This window comes from Cupressus sempervirens, chromosome 2, assembly GCF_028749045.1.
Source record: "Cupressus sempervirens isolate cs-2001-9-10 chromosome 2, ASM2874904v1, whole genome shotgun sequence".
NCBI classification, from domain to species: domain Eukaryota; kingdom Viridiplantae; phylum Streptophyta; class Pinopsida; order Cupressales; family Cupressaceae; genus Cupressus; species Cupressus sempervirens.
In genome coordinates, this window is record NC_143119.1 from 589,389,656 (window position 1) to 589,406,019 (window position 16,364).

The following is a 16,364-nucleotide window of genomic DNA, read 5'->3' on the forward strand; positions in this document are numbered from 1 at the left end:
GTTGATCTTTGATGACTTCTTCAAGGCTTTAGTAAAACTATCTTATTCTCTTTTAGCATGTTTAAGAAATCACTTTATCTTGTCAAAGTCTAACTAATCAAGTGTCCATTATAGTTTCTTATCATAAGTCAACCTTTCTCTAGGTGTTATTGTTATGTCCAACTCCTCAAATCATCTTCATTAATCATTTTTTAGAAATAAAAATCAAAAAGTAAGTTGTAAGAGGTGCAGGGGGGTTGGGGGTGAATTACTTAAAACTTTCACCTCTAAAACATTTCACCATTCATCGATCTTATAAGTTGACATGTAAACTAAAATAAGTAACCATGTATCACATCCAAAGTGTAAAGTAAATGACCACATAACACATAAGATTTTGGTTACCAAGAAACCCTTGAAGGAGAAGGTAAATTTGGGGTGGGGATGACACCCACAAATGTTCACTACTCTAGTTGTAAAGTGTGGTTGATTATGGCTACAAATTTTTGATCATAAACTATGATCTACCATGTGAAAGATATAAGTTTTTAAAATCTTACAAGACTATTAGGTCTCACCTTGATTTTAAGGATTTAAACTCACAACTAAATAAGTACTCTATTAGGAGATTTATAAAAAAATTTAAGACTACTTTGTTAAGAGATTTACTCTTTATCACCTATTAAAATGATTCAACACCTGGTCCTTTAGTTAACACTTTGCTATTTGATGTTGAATCTCCTCTTTACTAGTTATCTCTTGATTCTCATGATCATACCTTGTTAGAAACAATAGTTCACCAAGATAACTAAGATGGGTGGGGTGGTGAACCAATTATCTAATTAAAATAATTATCAGCCTTAATTAATCTTAACCATCCAATCAAAGTAAACAACAACCATAACAAGATGCACATACACAATTACACCAGATTTTTTAACTAGGAAAACCCTTGATCAAAGGGAAATCCCTAGTGGAAATGATACCCATAAGATGATGTACTAATATAAATATTCCTTGTTAGAGGATGGACCCTATTAGGAGTCCATTACAATAGTTAATGCATATGAGTCCCTATTAGGAGATTCTAACCCTATTAGTAGTTGTTCTAACCTTCTTAGGAGTTGTAGAAGGCAGAAGGACCCACTGTCCAAACAACTTATGGCGCAAGATCACTAACTAACTATCCAATTGATCTCTCAACTATTCCTTGTAAAATAATTGTCTGTACTTTTGTTTAACCTCTTTCCTCTATCCTATCAACTAGATCAATTATTGTCTGACCTTGTAGACTAGGTCACAAACCTTAGATCCAAATATCAAACCTCAAATCTCACAATAAAACCTTGGCAATGAAGTTTTCTCCAACTTTTCTCTGCTCTACTTATCTTTACATTTTTTTGTTTGTGCTTCTTGCAATCATTCATACATCCCATACATGATAAAGGAAAATGTCCTTCTTTTATACCAAATCCACAAAATAAGTCCTTGAGTCAGCTATTACACCTTCATAATTAATTATTATAGGACCTCATTAAGAACATGTTAAACTTAGTGATAACATTGATTTTTTGCCTTGTAACTGATGCATGATCATCTAGTGATGAAAGGGAAATCCTATATCACCCAAAAATATGCTTAGTGTTAGTTTTTTTAGAAAGTGTTTTCATGTCTAGATACCCATTTGGGTCAAATAAAGATTCCAACTCTCATAGATCCACTATTAGTTTTCCAAGTTAGAGTTTTTGAGCACCTTGGGATATGTACGAATGTCAAAAATAGGTTATTTTGTAATAGAGCTAGAATTATAATGAGTTAGAAGGTTTAAGTCTGAGAGATTATTATAATTGTAATTTAAAGCACTCTAGAAAAAAAATAGGTCAAAAGGCCTTATAGTTTAAAAGTTATTATAGTTTTAAGTTTCCTAGAGACCTTCTAAGAGCACTTCAAAGTCAGATTTGAGGCACTAAATAGAATTGTACGGGCCTAAAAAATAGGGGAAAAAAAAAGCTAGTCCATAGGCCTATAGAGCACTTGGACATCTTTCTAGAAATGTAAACAGTTTGTCGATCGGAGTCCCAAATTAAAAGATATGCCTCCCAGAAGTTGGACTATTGGGTAAAAGCATAGATCTGTGTCACCGTTTGTGATATCAAAACCTGTTTTGGTCAAATTTCATTTCTCTATCAAAACTCAATTTTATTCAAAAAGTAAAAATACCCTTTTATAGATCTTAGATTCAATATCATCATTATATAAATTTTTGAGTGTTTTGATTAGTTATAATATGTTAAAATTTCAAAATATCATAAGTCGATATTTCAACATTTCAAAAGATGCTCACTTTAAAAAGGGAAAAAAATAGTAAATCATATCAAAAAAATAATATTTATCTCTAGAGGAGAGAGTCCTCTTCATGAATATGTAATTTTTTCTCAAGAAGGTGTAGATTTGATTGGGAAGTTTTGACAGGAGGAAAAAATTGTTGGCTTCTAAGAAGGTTGAGCTTGAGTACTTATAACAAAGAAAATATAGATCAAAATTTATTTATTTATTTTTGTGCACTAGATATACATATCATCTATAAGATATTTTCAAATCTAAACAAAAAAAGATGATTTGCAGTTTTTTTTTTTTTTGATAGGAACTATACCCTATATTTTTTATAGTTAAAAAAGGGACTTCAAAATAAAAGAAATGAATAAATTCTTACTCAAAAAAATTTAAAAAAATGATAGGCATAAATTTCATCCAATTCTACACATTTTATCAGTTTACATCATTTTCAAATTCTAAACACAAATACCATTTTTTTTGTCATTAATGTTGAACTGTCACATTTTGATATCACGTTTCTTCATAAAAGGTGACACAGGTTTGTGCTTTTACCCTACCATTTTTGTATTTTTTTTAATTTTACACCAACTTCTGACATGTTTTCTAGAACCTTCTATTTTGGTGGTGGATGCCAAATGACATATTCTAAAATTCATTCCAACCCTAAATGTAATTTGGTTTACTTAAGGATATTTTTGGCATTGTAAAGGTAGTTTTTGGTAGAGTTTGGGAGAAGGTACAATGAGGAGGATTTTTCTCTAGAATCATACCACATTGTAAGCCCATAGGGCATGTCTTTGAGTTTATTTTATTGTACTGAGTGTAATAGCCTATCACTATTGATAAAATATTACCCTTTTCCTATTGTGTTCATTTTGGTCTTGGATTGTGCCCTCATCAATAACTTGAATAACTTTCCATACATGTGATATTATGACTATTGACATCTTAGTCATGCTTGTTATTAGTGATATACACTTATTCAGATTGTATCTACCAAGCATATCATACAGTTAACAATGTTAACCAAGCATTTCAAACTCTACCAAGTTCTATAGTTTCTACTAAGTCTAAGGAACATTATTTAGTTTGCACAAAATTTTTTACTATGTTAGTGATCAATAGTGTAAATTGAGCTTTGTAAGGTTTACCGAGTTCCTTAGTGCAAACTAAATTATGTGGTGCTTACCGAGTTCATAGTTGTAGTAACATGAGTATAGTGTTACCTGAGCAACTCAATGTTAACCAAGTAACTTAGTTTATACTGAGCTCATAGTTATTGCATTTAACGAGCTATGCAGTCATAATCAAGTGACTCAATTTATATGCCGAGTTTCATAGTATTTTCCAAGTCACCAAAGTATAATGAGTTCAAGACTACTTGGAAGTGATCAATGTAGACCAAGCTTTTACATCTACTAAGTACATGATGATGCTAAGAATTAATAGTGGATTTCAAGTATCAAAATCTCATCGAGCTAGTCTTCAAAACTCGAGCTTCTACACTTTGGCCAACTTTGTGATTTTTGTGTAAACTTGTGTTGTGGTTGACTTTGTAATTTATAATTTGGATTGGTATATATATAATGTATTTTTATCACATCCAATGATGAAGTAAGAAGTAATGTATCAAGAAGAGAAGAGTAGAATAGTGAATTACAAAGGCTACAACAGTATAAGGAGCAACAAATAAGGTGATCATTACACTCAAAGGTATCTCACTCAACAAACCAAGTTGCAGATTAGAGATGAACTACTATTTCATCCTAATAGGTGGATCAATTAAATCCTTTCACAAGGTAGACCTAATAGTATTTTTTAAATCTCTTTACTGAGTGCATACTTCATTTTATGTTTGTAAATCCTTTTGTAAGGTGGACCTAGTAGTCCTTATTGCTCCTAATAGGGTAGATCATTATAAGTGATCATTGTAAGCCTTAATAGGCCAACTTTATACTATAGTATTAAAGCTTGTGGGTATCATACCCACCCCTATTTTACTTTCTATTTGGAAGGTTTCAAGGTCACCAAATTGTTTGTCAAAATTGTTATGAATTCTTTTATGTTTTTAGTTTCTCATGCATGCAATTAGATCATAATACACATGAAGGATTAATTGCTAATTAAAGATTAACATTTTATTGGTTACTAATTCACCCCTCCCCTCTCAGTAACTTAGCCAATCACATATATTTCTAACAATCGGTATTAGAGCTTTGTGGTTCTCAAAGAAAAGTTTAACAACTTGAGCAAAGATTAAAGGCTTTGGAAGTATTCAAACTTGATAAGGCTATTGACAATGAGAAGCTAGATTTGGAATTGGCTATTGAGAAACTTAAGAAAGCAAAGGAGAAACTCTCTCAATCCTTGAAAAGAAGAAAAGATCTTATAATCTAGATGAATGACCAACTCTACATTGAAGAAAGAATTGAAGACATCCACTCAAGCAATTTAGATGAAGCTAATGATGCAATCAAGGAACTATTGGAAAAGAATAGATCACTTCAAGAAGAAGTATGAAAACTGAGAAGAGAATAAGAAGTTCAACTAATAAGATTGTGTGAAGTCATTAAAGAGAAAAACAAGATAAAAGAAGAGATAGAAGGAAAGAACAATGAAATTTAGTACCTATCCCTTCAACAGATAGACTTCATTGATCAGCTCAACAATGCAAATGAAGAAATCATGAATCTAAGATTAGAAAATTTAAGGTTGTAGAATAATCTAAACATTGAAAAGAAAAGCAATAAAATGATGATAAAATCTCAAGTAGACATGAATCAAGATAGAAATTACAAACAAAAGGGAAAAGTAGGAATTGGATATACAGAAGAAGGTGAATCATCCAAGCAAGCAGTTTAAAAGAATCAAAGACCTACTTGCAATCACTATGGTAAGATAGGTCATACATCAAAAAAATGTTGGAACAATGGGAAAGCTAAATTCAATGAAAAATGCTACAATTGGAATCAAAATGGACATAGGGCTAATGAATGCAAAGAAAAACCTAAATTTGAAGGAAAATGTCACAAATGTAAGAAGCATGGGCACACATCATTAGAATGTAAAACTAAGATATTGAACCTAGCAGAACATATTAGAAAAGCTATATTTGGTTGGGACTATAACACTTGGTGTAGATGCCATTATTGTAGAAAATTCAGACGCATTAGGTTGAGTTGTGTGAAGCATCACACGAGGACAAGGGATACTACCAGAAGATGTTTCATTTGTATAGAACTTGGTCATCTTGCCAAGAACTATATGAATATTGGAAGAGTTGAAGATGAAAAGAAGGCCAAAGTTGATAACATCAAAAAGTAGATGAGACAATAATGGATTCCAAAATATTCTAAGAATGCAAGTCTGAGCAATGATCATGTCACTCAAGAATTAGGTGACTCCAACATTTCTAATTAATCTCTCAAAGGAGAATTAGAACTAGGATTATGAAGAAGACATCTCACATTAGTTCCAGTCAGCAAAATAAAAGATCCATATCAGTATTCAAGATGTAAATGGATCACCGAGTATTCAAAAGATGTCAATCTTTATCAAGCATGGTTAGGTTGTAGACTTACCGAGTGAGGTTGGGTTGTAAGACCCTACTGAGTAAGGTTAGGAGCTACTATATTTGTTGTATGGTTAACAAGTCATGGAAGACAATGTCAAGCTTTTAATGCAAGCAAAGTTAATGACAGTCTGTCATTTGAGAGAACAATTGTAACAAGGCATTTATGGAGATCAAAAGGAGCATTTTTTTTCAAAGGGTGAAATCAAAATCATTTCTCCTTGTGAATTTTTGAGAGCTATCTGTACAGAGCAATTTTAGGGCATTCAAGTGATTTGAGTGAATTACTATTGAAGATTTCAACGTTCACTCAAACCCTACCAAGCATTAGTGGCATCCACTAGCAAAAAATTAAAGAAATTATCAAATATGTTAGTTCAAAGCATGCAATGAAGGCATTAGATTTTAAGTTGAGTCTTGCCATTTTGAAAACCCTAGATTCGAGTGGAGCTCAATCACAAATTCCATTGAAGGTACTATTAATCAATGATATTCATTCACATTTTAAGAGTGTTATTCAAGACATTGGAACTTTGGAAATGGATGAATCTTTGAAGGAGTTATGTGTGAATGGTGTGTCAAAACTAGAACATCGACATCTTGAAGCAAAGGGTTTGACCCACATTCCACATATGCCATGAGATTTTCAAATAAAATGGACAAGATTCATTCTCAGTCACATGCACAATGGTTAGCTATGGTTCGAATAACCTATTTTGATAACCAAGAAGATGATCCATAGTATCACTGGTCTTCCTATATTGGCAAAAGAGAAAACGACCAAAACTCTAAGTTGGGTCGAGTTAGAGAAGAAAACCCTTGTCAAGTGGGATGGAAGGGGAATGAAGATTAGTTGTGTCACTAACATGGAATTGAAGTTTGGGATACATATCATTGTGTAAGAAATATAGTTTGAGAAGACTCAACAACATGTCATGCGAAGTAGTGGATCTCACATATAATGTGTTTTAAAATAACATATCACTTGACCTTTCCAAGTTAATACCAAACTAGTTCAACAAGAACATGGAGAGTATAAGAACTTCCAAGAACAATCCTTATAAGTTCAGTTCACTTTTGACTTTTCTATTTTTCTATTTGCAAAAGTTTTTCCCATCCAAAGGTACAATAGTATGGAGGAAGGATGTACCTATTCTTTATCAAATTAATGAGTATATAGCTGAAATGGGAGAAAATGATGTAAGTGTTATCGACAATTACTTTGATGCTTTCAAAGACAAGATGAATAATAGATTCAAGATACCCAAGAAACTTGTTGATGATTACAAAGATGATGTTTGCTTTATGGTTGATAGTGACAGTATATATTCAGGTAGTTAGACCAAAGATTGTTTGGGTTAAGCCTCTTGGATATGAGGTTAACATTGATGAAACCAAGGACATTATTGAAGCACTAGTTAATGAACCTATTGACACAAATGTTGCATATTTTGGTACTCATGATAAAGCTAAGGCAAGAATTGAATTGGAAATTAAACTCCCTCAAGTAGTTAACAAAGGGCAAAAGAGGATTACAAAACTAAAAACCAGCTCCACTCTTCTATTGACTAAAGGAAAAAGAGATGACATTGAAGATGATAAAGTAGAAGATGAAGATAAGTTAGAGGATGAAGAGCCTATGAAGAAGAAAGGTAAGGTTATCATAACTAATCCTGCTAACACATCTACTATTATGTTTACAAGAAGGTCATCCAAGATGAAACTTGATAAAGAAGGACTAAAGTAAAAAAGTATGAGACTAGTACTACAAAGGAGCAGGAGAAAATAGAGGACTTGGTAATATCTAAAATGGGTAAATGGAAGTATTCTCTAGACCAACTTGCTCAAATTTTTTTGAATGTTCTAATGGAGAAGATCAAGCCAAGATGGGAGAATGCCATGAAAAATGCAAAAGATGTATATGAGTAGAGCTTGAGGCAACTATGCCAAGTTTGAACGAAAAGGAGGTAAAATAATCTCTGAAGAAGAATGAAGAAAAAATTACCTTGAGACTCAACACTTGTCTTGCATTGTTGAAAGACATTGAACATGTAGTGAAGAATGCTACAAACACATGGAAGAATATTTATCTTCTTCACAAGTTGAGTGATTTTGTAGTTAGTGTAAGTGACAAGGATGAAGATGATGTTGAAAAAGATGAGGAAAGTGATGATGAAGAAGTAGTTCATTATGACAATATAGATGATGATGAAGAGGAACAGGGATAGGAAGCTACCAAGGAAGACTTGCTTGAAGTGAAAAACACTAAGGTGACTAACCCTGAGAAGATTGCTACAATAGTCATAGCCTCACTTCCTCATTCTCTAACCCAAATATTGAAAACATCAAGCCCTAAGAAAGCTACTATAGGATTGATTGTTCCAAACACTATAAGTACATGCACTTAATCAATCTTTGCACCTGTCTAGCTTAGTACTTCATTAATAGAAGTCACAAGAACTTCATCTACCAAGCAGCTAACACTTCCTCCTATATCAATTTTGGTTACACCATGTATTTCTACAATTGGTATTTTGGCAATAAGTGTAGTATTTACTTTTTTATAAAATCTTACTATTTCTGCCATTGTTTCCATTCCTAGCATGCAAATAATAAGTGCAAGGATAGTTGAGACCAAGTCTCAATTAATAACAAAATTTTTGGGTAAAGGAAAAGAGAAGGAAGAAGAAATTGATCTTGATGAAGAGATTGTTATTCCAAAGTGGGACATCTCAAATCTTAATCTTGATCAAATGCACATTTTTGGAGAACTTCTTCAGAAGAAAGCTAAGTAGCAAAGGCTTAAAATGAAAGAAATAAGGAATTATAGATAATTGAAGATGAAAAAAAATCCTAAGTGATGTACTAAACAAAGAGGTCGACACTTCTCAACCAATTTTGAATCAATTAGCAAAGGTAGTCAAAAAATTCAATGATGATTTGAATGGATAGGAGAAAATGTTGTAGAGAGCTGAGAAGAAGTTTGAGAATAAAGTTTTGGAACTAGTAGCTCATAAAAATTTTATTTAACAAATAGATTTATCTACTATTATAGGCTCATTGAAGACCTCTTGCAACAATGTATCTTCACTATTTGGTAAAATCTATGATACATCAATTTTCACCAAGGAAATAAGAGATAAAATTTGTAAGATTGATGATGATCTTAAGGAAAGTGTATAACAGTTGCAACTTGAACCGAGTTATAGCTCTACCCACTACACAAAGATTAGATTCTTGACTGATATGCAAGCAAAATTGCTAAGAGAAAAAACCAAAATAAGAGTTACATTGATAGACATTCAAAGCATGATTCTCCCACACATATATGTATTATAGAATCATATTACACATTCCAAAACACTCATTAATGAAAACAACTTCTCAATTGCAGACCATATGATAGAACTATCAAGAGAAGTGTAGATGGCATTGCACACATGCAAGGTGTTGTAAGAGAAGTGGAACAAGACAATGACACTAATCCTAAAGGTACATGTAGATTTCTTGTCACATTTTGGCATTATTGTATAGTATAGATAGAATACATCTTTGGCATTAATGTCAAAAAGGGGGAGAAGATGTATATTATAGAGAAGATGTATATTGTGTAAAGGGGGAAAGATACAATAAAAGGAAGTCTACATAAAGGAGGAGAAAATGCATATATCAGATGTGAAAAGATGTAAATTATATTGTATGGGGAGCATTATCATATATTATCAAATAATATAATACATCTCTTACAAGAGCAATAAAAAATAGAGTACTCTACCAAGTTGGAGGATGAATAAAAAGTATTCTTGGACATTTATTTTGAATTTAGTTTTGATTGATAAGTGTTTTTGTCACTAATTCTAAAGGGAGAGATTGTTGACATCTCAGTCATGTTTGTTACTAGTGACATACACTTATTTAGATTGTATGTTTCTATCATGCATATTGTATAGTAAACAATGTTAACCAAGCATTTCAAACTCTACCAAGTTCTATAGTTGCTACCAAGTTTGGGCCAAGTAAATTTTACCATGTTAGTGATCAGTAGTATAAACTAAGCCTTGTAAGGTTTACCAAGTTCCTCAGTGCAAACTAAGTTGTGCAATGCTTATTGAGTTCATAGTTATTGTGATGTGAGTCTAGTGTTAATTGAGCAAATTAGTGTTAACCAAGTGACTCAATTTATATCGAGCTTGTGGTGATGGCATTTACTGAGCTATGGAATTAGAATCAAGTGACTCAATTTATATGCTGAGTTTCATAATATTTTTCAAGTCACTAGTGCAGATTGAGTTCAAGTCTACTTGGAAGTGATTAGTATGAACTGAGCTTCTATGTCTACCGAGTGCATGATGATGCCAAGCATTGATAGTGGATGTCATGTATCAGAACCTCACCAACCTAGTCTTTAGAACTCGAGTTTCTACACTTTGTCCAACTCTATTATTTTTGTGTAAACTTGTATTGTGGCTGACTTTTCCATTTATAATTTGGATTGGTATATATGTAATTTATTTTTATCACATCCAATGATGAAGTAAGAAGTAATGTAACAAGCCGAGATGAGCAAAGAGTGAATTAAAAAGGCTACGAAAGTATAAGGAGCAAAAAAGATTTATCTATCACAACAAGGTGATTGTTACACTCAAAGGTATCTCACTCAACAAACTAAGTTGCAGATCATAGATCAACTACTGTTTCATCTTAATAGGTAGATCATTTAAATCCTTTCACAAGGTAGACCTAATAGTCTTTTTTAAATCTCTTTACCGAGTGCATACTTCATTGTATGTTTGTAAATCCTTTTCCAAGGTGGACCTACTAGTCCTTATTGCTCCTAACAAGGTAGATCATTAGAAGTAATCATTTTAAGCCTTAATAGGCCAACTTTATACTGCAATACTAAATCTTGTGGATATCATCCCCACCCAAATTTTAATTTATATTTGGAAGGTTTTTAGGTCACCAAATTGTGTGTCAAAAGTGTTGTGAATGCTTCTATGTTTTTAGTTTCTCATGCATGCATTTAGATCATAGTACACATGAAGGATTAATTTCCAATTAAGGATTAAAGATTTATTGGTTACTAATTCACCCCTCCCCTCTCAATAACTTAGCCTATCACATATATTTCCAACAATTACAAATGATATTAGCCACATCATCTCCAGAATGTCTTCTACACATCTTTAACTTTGGCTTTTCAAAATATCTATTCTGCTAAGATATATAATAAATTTATCGGAACATGCTTCTGTAAACTCTATCTCAGAATAGTCTTCACCAAAACTTGCATAACATCTTCCAGACTTAATATCTTATACTTTCAAGGTTAGTTGCATATACTAAACACTTACTAGTATCTCCCTTTAACCTCTCTTAGTGAAAAATTTCAATGATTTGTCTGTAATAACTTGATCTTTCTATTGTTCTTCTATCAAATACCACAAAAAAATGCTACGTTGACATTAATGAAAAACACAATCATGAATGTAACATGTCATCATGATAATGATCTAATCATATTTCTATAATACTCCCCCATAGAAGTATCATCAACATTCATGTTTCCAACAATCTCCCCCTTTGGAATTGATGTTAACACAGATGAAAAGCATTGAGTTCCAAAAATTCCAACTGTAAAAGATTATTATCCTTTCTTTTCATATCTTCTTCATCAATCATTCTCCCCACTGATATTCTTGAATGTACTCTTTATCAAACTATTTTTCATGTTGTAATCTCTCCCCCATTGACATCAATGCCAAAGGTTTTAGAAACTATCAATCTCTACAAAATTTATCTTTGACTTGCTCAAGTGTCTAAAGACACTATTCAAAATAACATCCAACAATAGTCCTAGATGACTCTATCCATCACAGATACTCTCCCATATAGGAAGCATCAACATTTAGTCTAGAGAAACAATAGTGTTATGTAGCAGTAGATTGATGTGCTCTTGCATCTTCTACTCAGATGTAGGTAGGGGCATAACCCCTAGTGTACATTGCAAATACTCAAAAGTCTCTTTGGGAAGATGCTTGGTGAAAATATCTACAATCTGCTCTTTGGTTCTTACATACTCTAATCTAATTTTCTGTTTTGCAACTTTCTCTCTATACATGTGATATTTGATATAAATGTGGTTAGTCTTAGAATGCAACACTAGATTCTTAGACATATTCACTATGCTTGTGTTATCACAATGTATGCCAATAGGTTTACTAAATTCTATCCTTATATCCTTCAATATCTACTTCATCTAAACAACTTGATTACAATTTCTTTCTACTACAACATATTCTTCTTCTAATATACTTTGTGAGGTATAGTCTTATTTCTTTCTTAACCAAGAAATGAATCTTTCCCCAAGAAAGAAGGCTTCACCGTTGGTGCTCTTTCTGTTATCCATACTACCTACCCAATCAATATCAATATAAGTATATAAAGTAAAATTATTAGATCTTTCATACCACAATCCAAACTCTAGTGTTCCTTTCAAGTATCTAAATATCCTTTTGACTTCTGCATAGCATGCTTCTCTAGGATCAACTTTAAATCTTACAACAATTCCACTTGCATTTTCTATATCCAACCTTGTGTAAGTCAGGTGTTGTAACCCTCCAATTATAGATCTATACTTCTTCTACTCAACAGTAGGTGTCTCATCCTTTGTAGATAATTTGTGTCTAGTTACCATAGGTTTTCCAACTGGTTTACATGTTCCCAAACCAAACCTTTTTAGTAGATCTTTAAAATAATTAGTCTAAGAAATAAAGATTCCTTTTTTATGCTACACAATCTATAATCCTAGTAAGTATTTCATCTCTAATATCATGCTCATTTAAAATTCCTTCTTCATTTCTTTTGCAAAGTTGTCACTTTCATCATCATTTCCTCCAAATTTGATATCATCAACAAATATTACCAAAATCATGAATCCATCATCTATTTCTTTCTAGCATAGATTATTGTATGACATACCTTTGCTAAATCCAAGCTTTTTAAAATGCTTGTCTAACTTTGCATACCGAATTCTGGGTGTTTACTTTAAGCCAGACAATGCTTTCTTCAATATACATACCATGTCCTTGTCACCTATTAAAGGAAAACCTTTAGGATATTCTATGTATACCGCTTCTTCAAATTCTCCATTTAGAAATGCTAACTTGATATCCATCTAATACACTATGAATTTCTTATGTGTTGCATAGGATAAGAATAACCTTATTGCTTCTATTCTTGCCACAGGAGCATAGGTTTTGTTAAAGTCTATTCCTACTTGTTGTGAGTAACATTTATTATACTAATATTTCTTTTTTCCTTACAACTTCACCTTGTTCATTCATTTTATTCCTGAATACCCATTTTGTTCCTATCACATTTTTGTCCTTGATCATGCATGTCTTCTCTTTGAACTATAATTGATAAACTTTATCCACTAGTTGTCCAACACTCAAAAGATTGTGCTTCAAACAATCAATAAAATATACATCCTTAGTGTTAGTCTTACCATCAAGAGTTATAGATACAATACCTTTAACAAGGAAATCTCCATTATTTCCAACTCTAACAATGCCTCCATCATGACTTTTGAAGTCAAAAAACTTGTTCATATCAATAGTCATATGATGTGAACAACCACTGTCAATTATCCAACCAGATTTCTTTTCAACTTGTGATACCAAAGCCATTTTCTTTGCACTTTCTTCTTTAATAGCTACAAATCCTATTTCATTATCACTAGCACTTACTGCTTGTTCATTAGAATCATCTTCTTCATTTCCATAAAAATAATCTCTATCTCTTCTAGGTTTGAACTTTCCTTTATGCTTTTTCTCTCTTTTAGGACACTTAGATGCATAATGACAAAACTCATTACAAGTCCAACATCTAAAGATTTTCTTACCATCTTTTTCTCTTCTTACTAAAAGGGCTAATCCTTCTACCTTTTTGTCCTCATTAGATTTTCTATTGATAGAAAAATCTCTTCTAGCACTTGTGCTCCTTGATAAAGTAGGTCAAATTTTTAGGGCACTGAAAGTTATTTCTATTCTGGTCAATTCTCTAGACTTTCTAAGCTCATTCTCAACTACTTTAAATCTCCCAAGTAATGTTTCCTTTGTGAAATCTTTGGTACAAGAGATCAACAATTGTATCACTTGAACTACTTGCTTAAATGGTGGCATTAAGCTTTTTAATATCTTCCAGATCACCTCATCATCTTCCTTGGTTCATCCTTGACATCTGATACCTACTATAAGTTCTGATATCCTACCTACATATGTTCTTATAGATTCATCTTCCATAATTTTAGCATCTTCAAATACACAAATCCAGCTTTTTAGCCTTAATTTCTTAGAATGTTCATCACCTTCAAAACTATTTTTTGGAGCTTTCCAAATCTCATGAAAAGTATTAAGTGAATTTACCTAGTTGTGCTAAATCTTAGGAAGTAAAAACAATAGTTCTTCTCTATCTCTCATGTCGCACATGAAAAGTTCTCTCTCTTGCTTGGTACAAGTTTCCAAAGAACTTTTAGCAATAATTGTCGTTTCTAGTTTTGTCAAGATCTAATATCCTAGACCCATATAGAATAGATGTGTCTTCATCTTTTCCTTCTAGTTTTCATAATTTTTTCCATCAAACTTTAGAATATCCTTTCTGAATATGTTCACCATGGATCTCTCAAAGTTGTTAAACTTTATCTTCAAGGACCTGATGTTGTGATACCAATGTTAGAAATGATAGTCCACCAAGATAATTGAAGGGGGGGGGGAGTGAATCAGTTGTATAATTAAAAAATTTATCAGCCTTAATTAATCTTAACCATTAAATCAAAGTAAACAACAACCATAACAAGATGCACATACACAATTACACTAGATTTGTTAACTAGGGAAACCCTTGATCAGAGGGAAAACCCTGGTAGGAATGATGCCCACAAGATGATGTACTAATATAAATATTCCTTGTTAGAGGATGGACCCTGTCATGAGTCTATTGCAACATTTGGTACATATGAGTCCCTTTTAGGAGACTATGAATCCTTGTTAGAAGATTCTAACCCTATTAGGAGTTGTAGAAGGTAGAAGGACCCACTATATAAACAACTTCTGGGGCAGGATCAATGAAGTCACTGTCCAACTTATCTCTCAACTATTCCTTGTAGAATAATTATCTATATTATGCTTTAACCTCTTTCCTCTATCCTATCAATTAGACTAATCATTAACTAACCTTGCAGACTAGGTCACAAATCTTGGATCTGAATATCAAACCTTAGATCTCATAATGAAACCTTAGCAATGAAGTTTTTTACAACTTCACTCTACTCTACTTATCTTCACATTACACTCTTTGTGCTTCTTGCAATCAGTCATACATCCCATACATGATAAAGGAAAATGTCCTTCCTTTATATCAAATCCATAAAATAATTCCCTGAGTCAACTATTACATCGTCTCAATTAATTATTATAGGACCTCATTAAGAACACATTACACATAGCGATACCATTGATTTTTTGCCTTGTAACTTGAATAACTTTCCATACATGTGATTTTATGATGAGCAAGCTTAGCCACATTATCTCTAGAATTTCTTCTACACATCTTTAACTTTAGCTTCTTAGAATATCAATTTTGCTAAGAGATATAACAAGTTTACTAGAACATTCTTCTATAAACTCTATCTTAGAATAGTCTTCACCAAAACTTGCATAGCTTCTTCTAGACTTAATATATTATTCTTTCAAGGCTAGCTACATATACTAGACACTTAGTAGTATCTGCCTTTAACCTTGCTTAGTGAAAATGCTCAATGATTTGCTCGTACCAACTTGATCTTTTTGTTGTTCTTCTATCAAATACCACATAAAACTGCTATATTAACATTAACGATCAATACAATCATGAATGTAACATATCATCATGATAATGATCTAATTATGTTTCTACAATACTTCCCCATATAAGTAACATTAGCATTCATGCTTCCAAAAGATTTATCTTCTCTATCCTTTCACTACTTATCTTTGTTCTTCTCAAACTGATTCTGCATTGTAGTTCCATAACTCAGCCATCATTTCCACCATGAAATGCTCTCTATTCTCTTAGCATTCATCTCTCTACACAGGTAATACTTCTCTTCACAATATTCTTTGCATACATACTTCCCCTTAGGGTTTACCTCTTTAAGTAAGCATTATGGAGATGCTCTAGGTCAAAATCAACAACTGTGGTTGATCCTTATTATTGCCTAACTCTTCCCTTTATCTAACTAGCTACATGTATTTGCATAGGGATTTGTAATATGTATGGATCCTTATTTTTTAATATAAAAAATTCATGTTCATGTCAGCAAAAAATGGTTTACATAGAAGTCTTTGCTATAACAAACATCTATGTCAAACACTAGTAATTTGACATCAATAAACTCTTATAGTCAACCTTTACTATGCTCTTTATACTAATACTC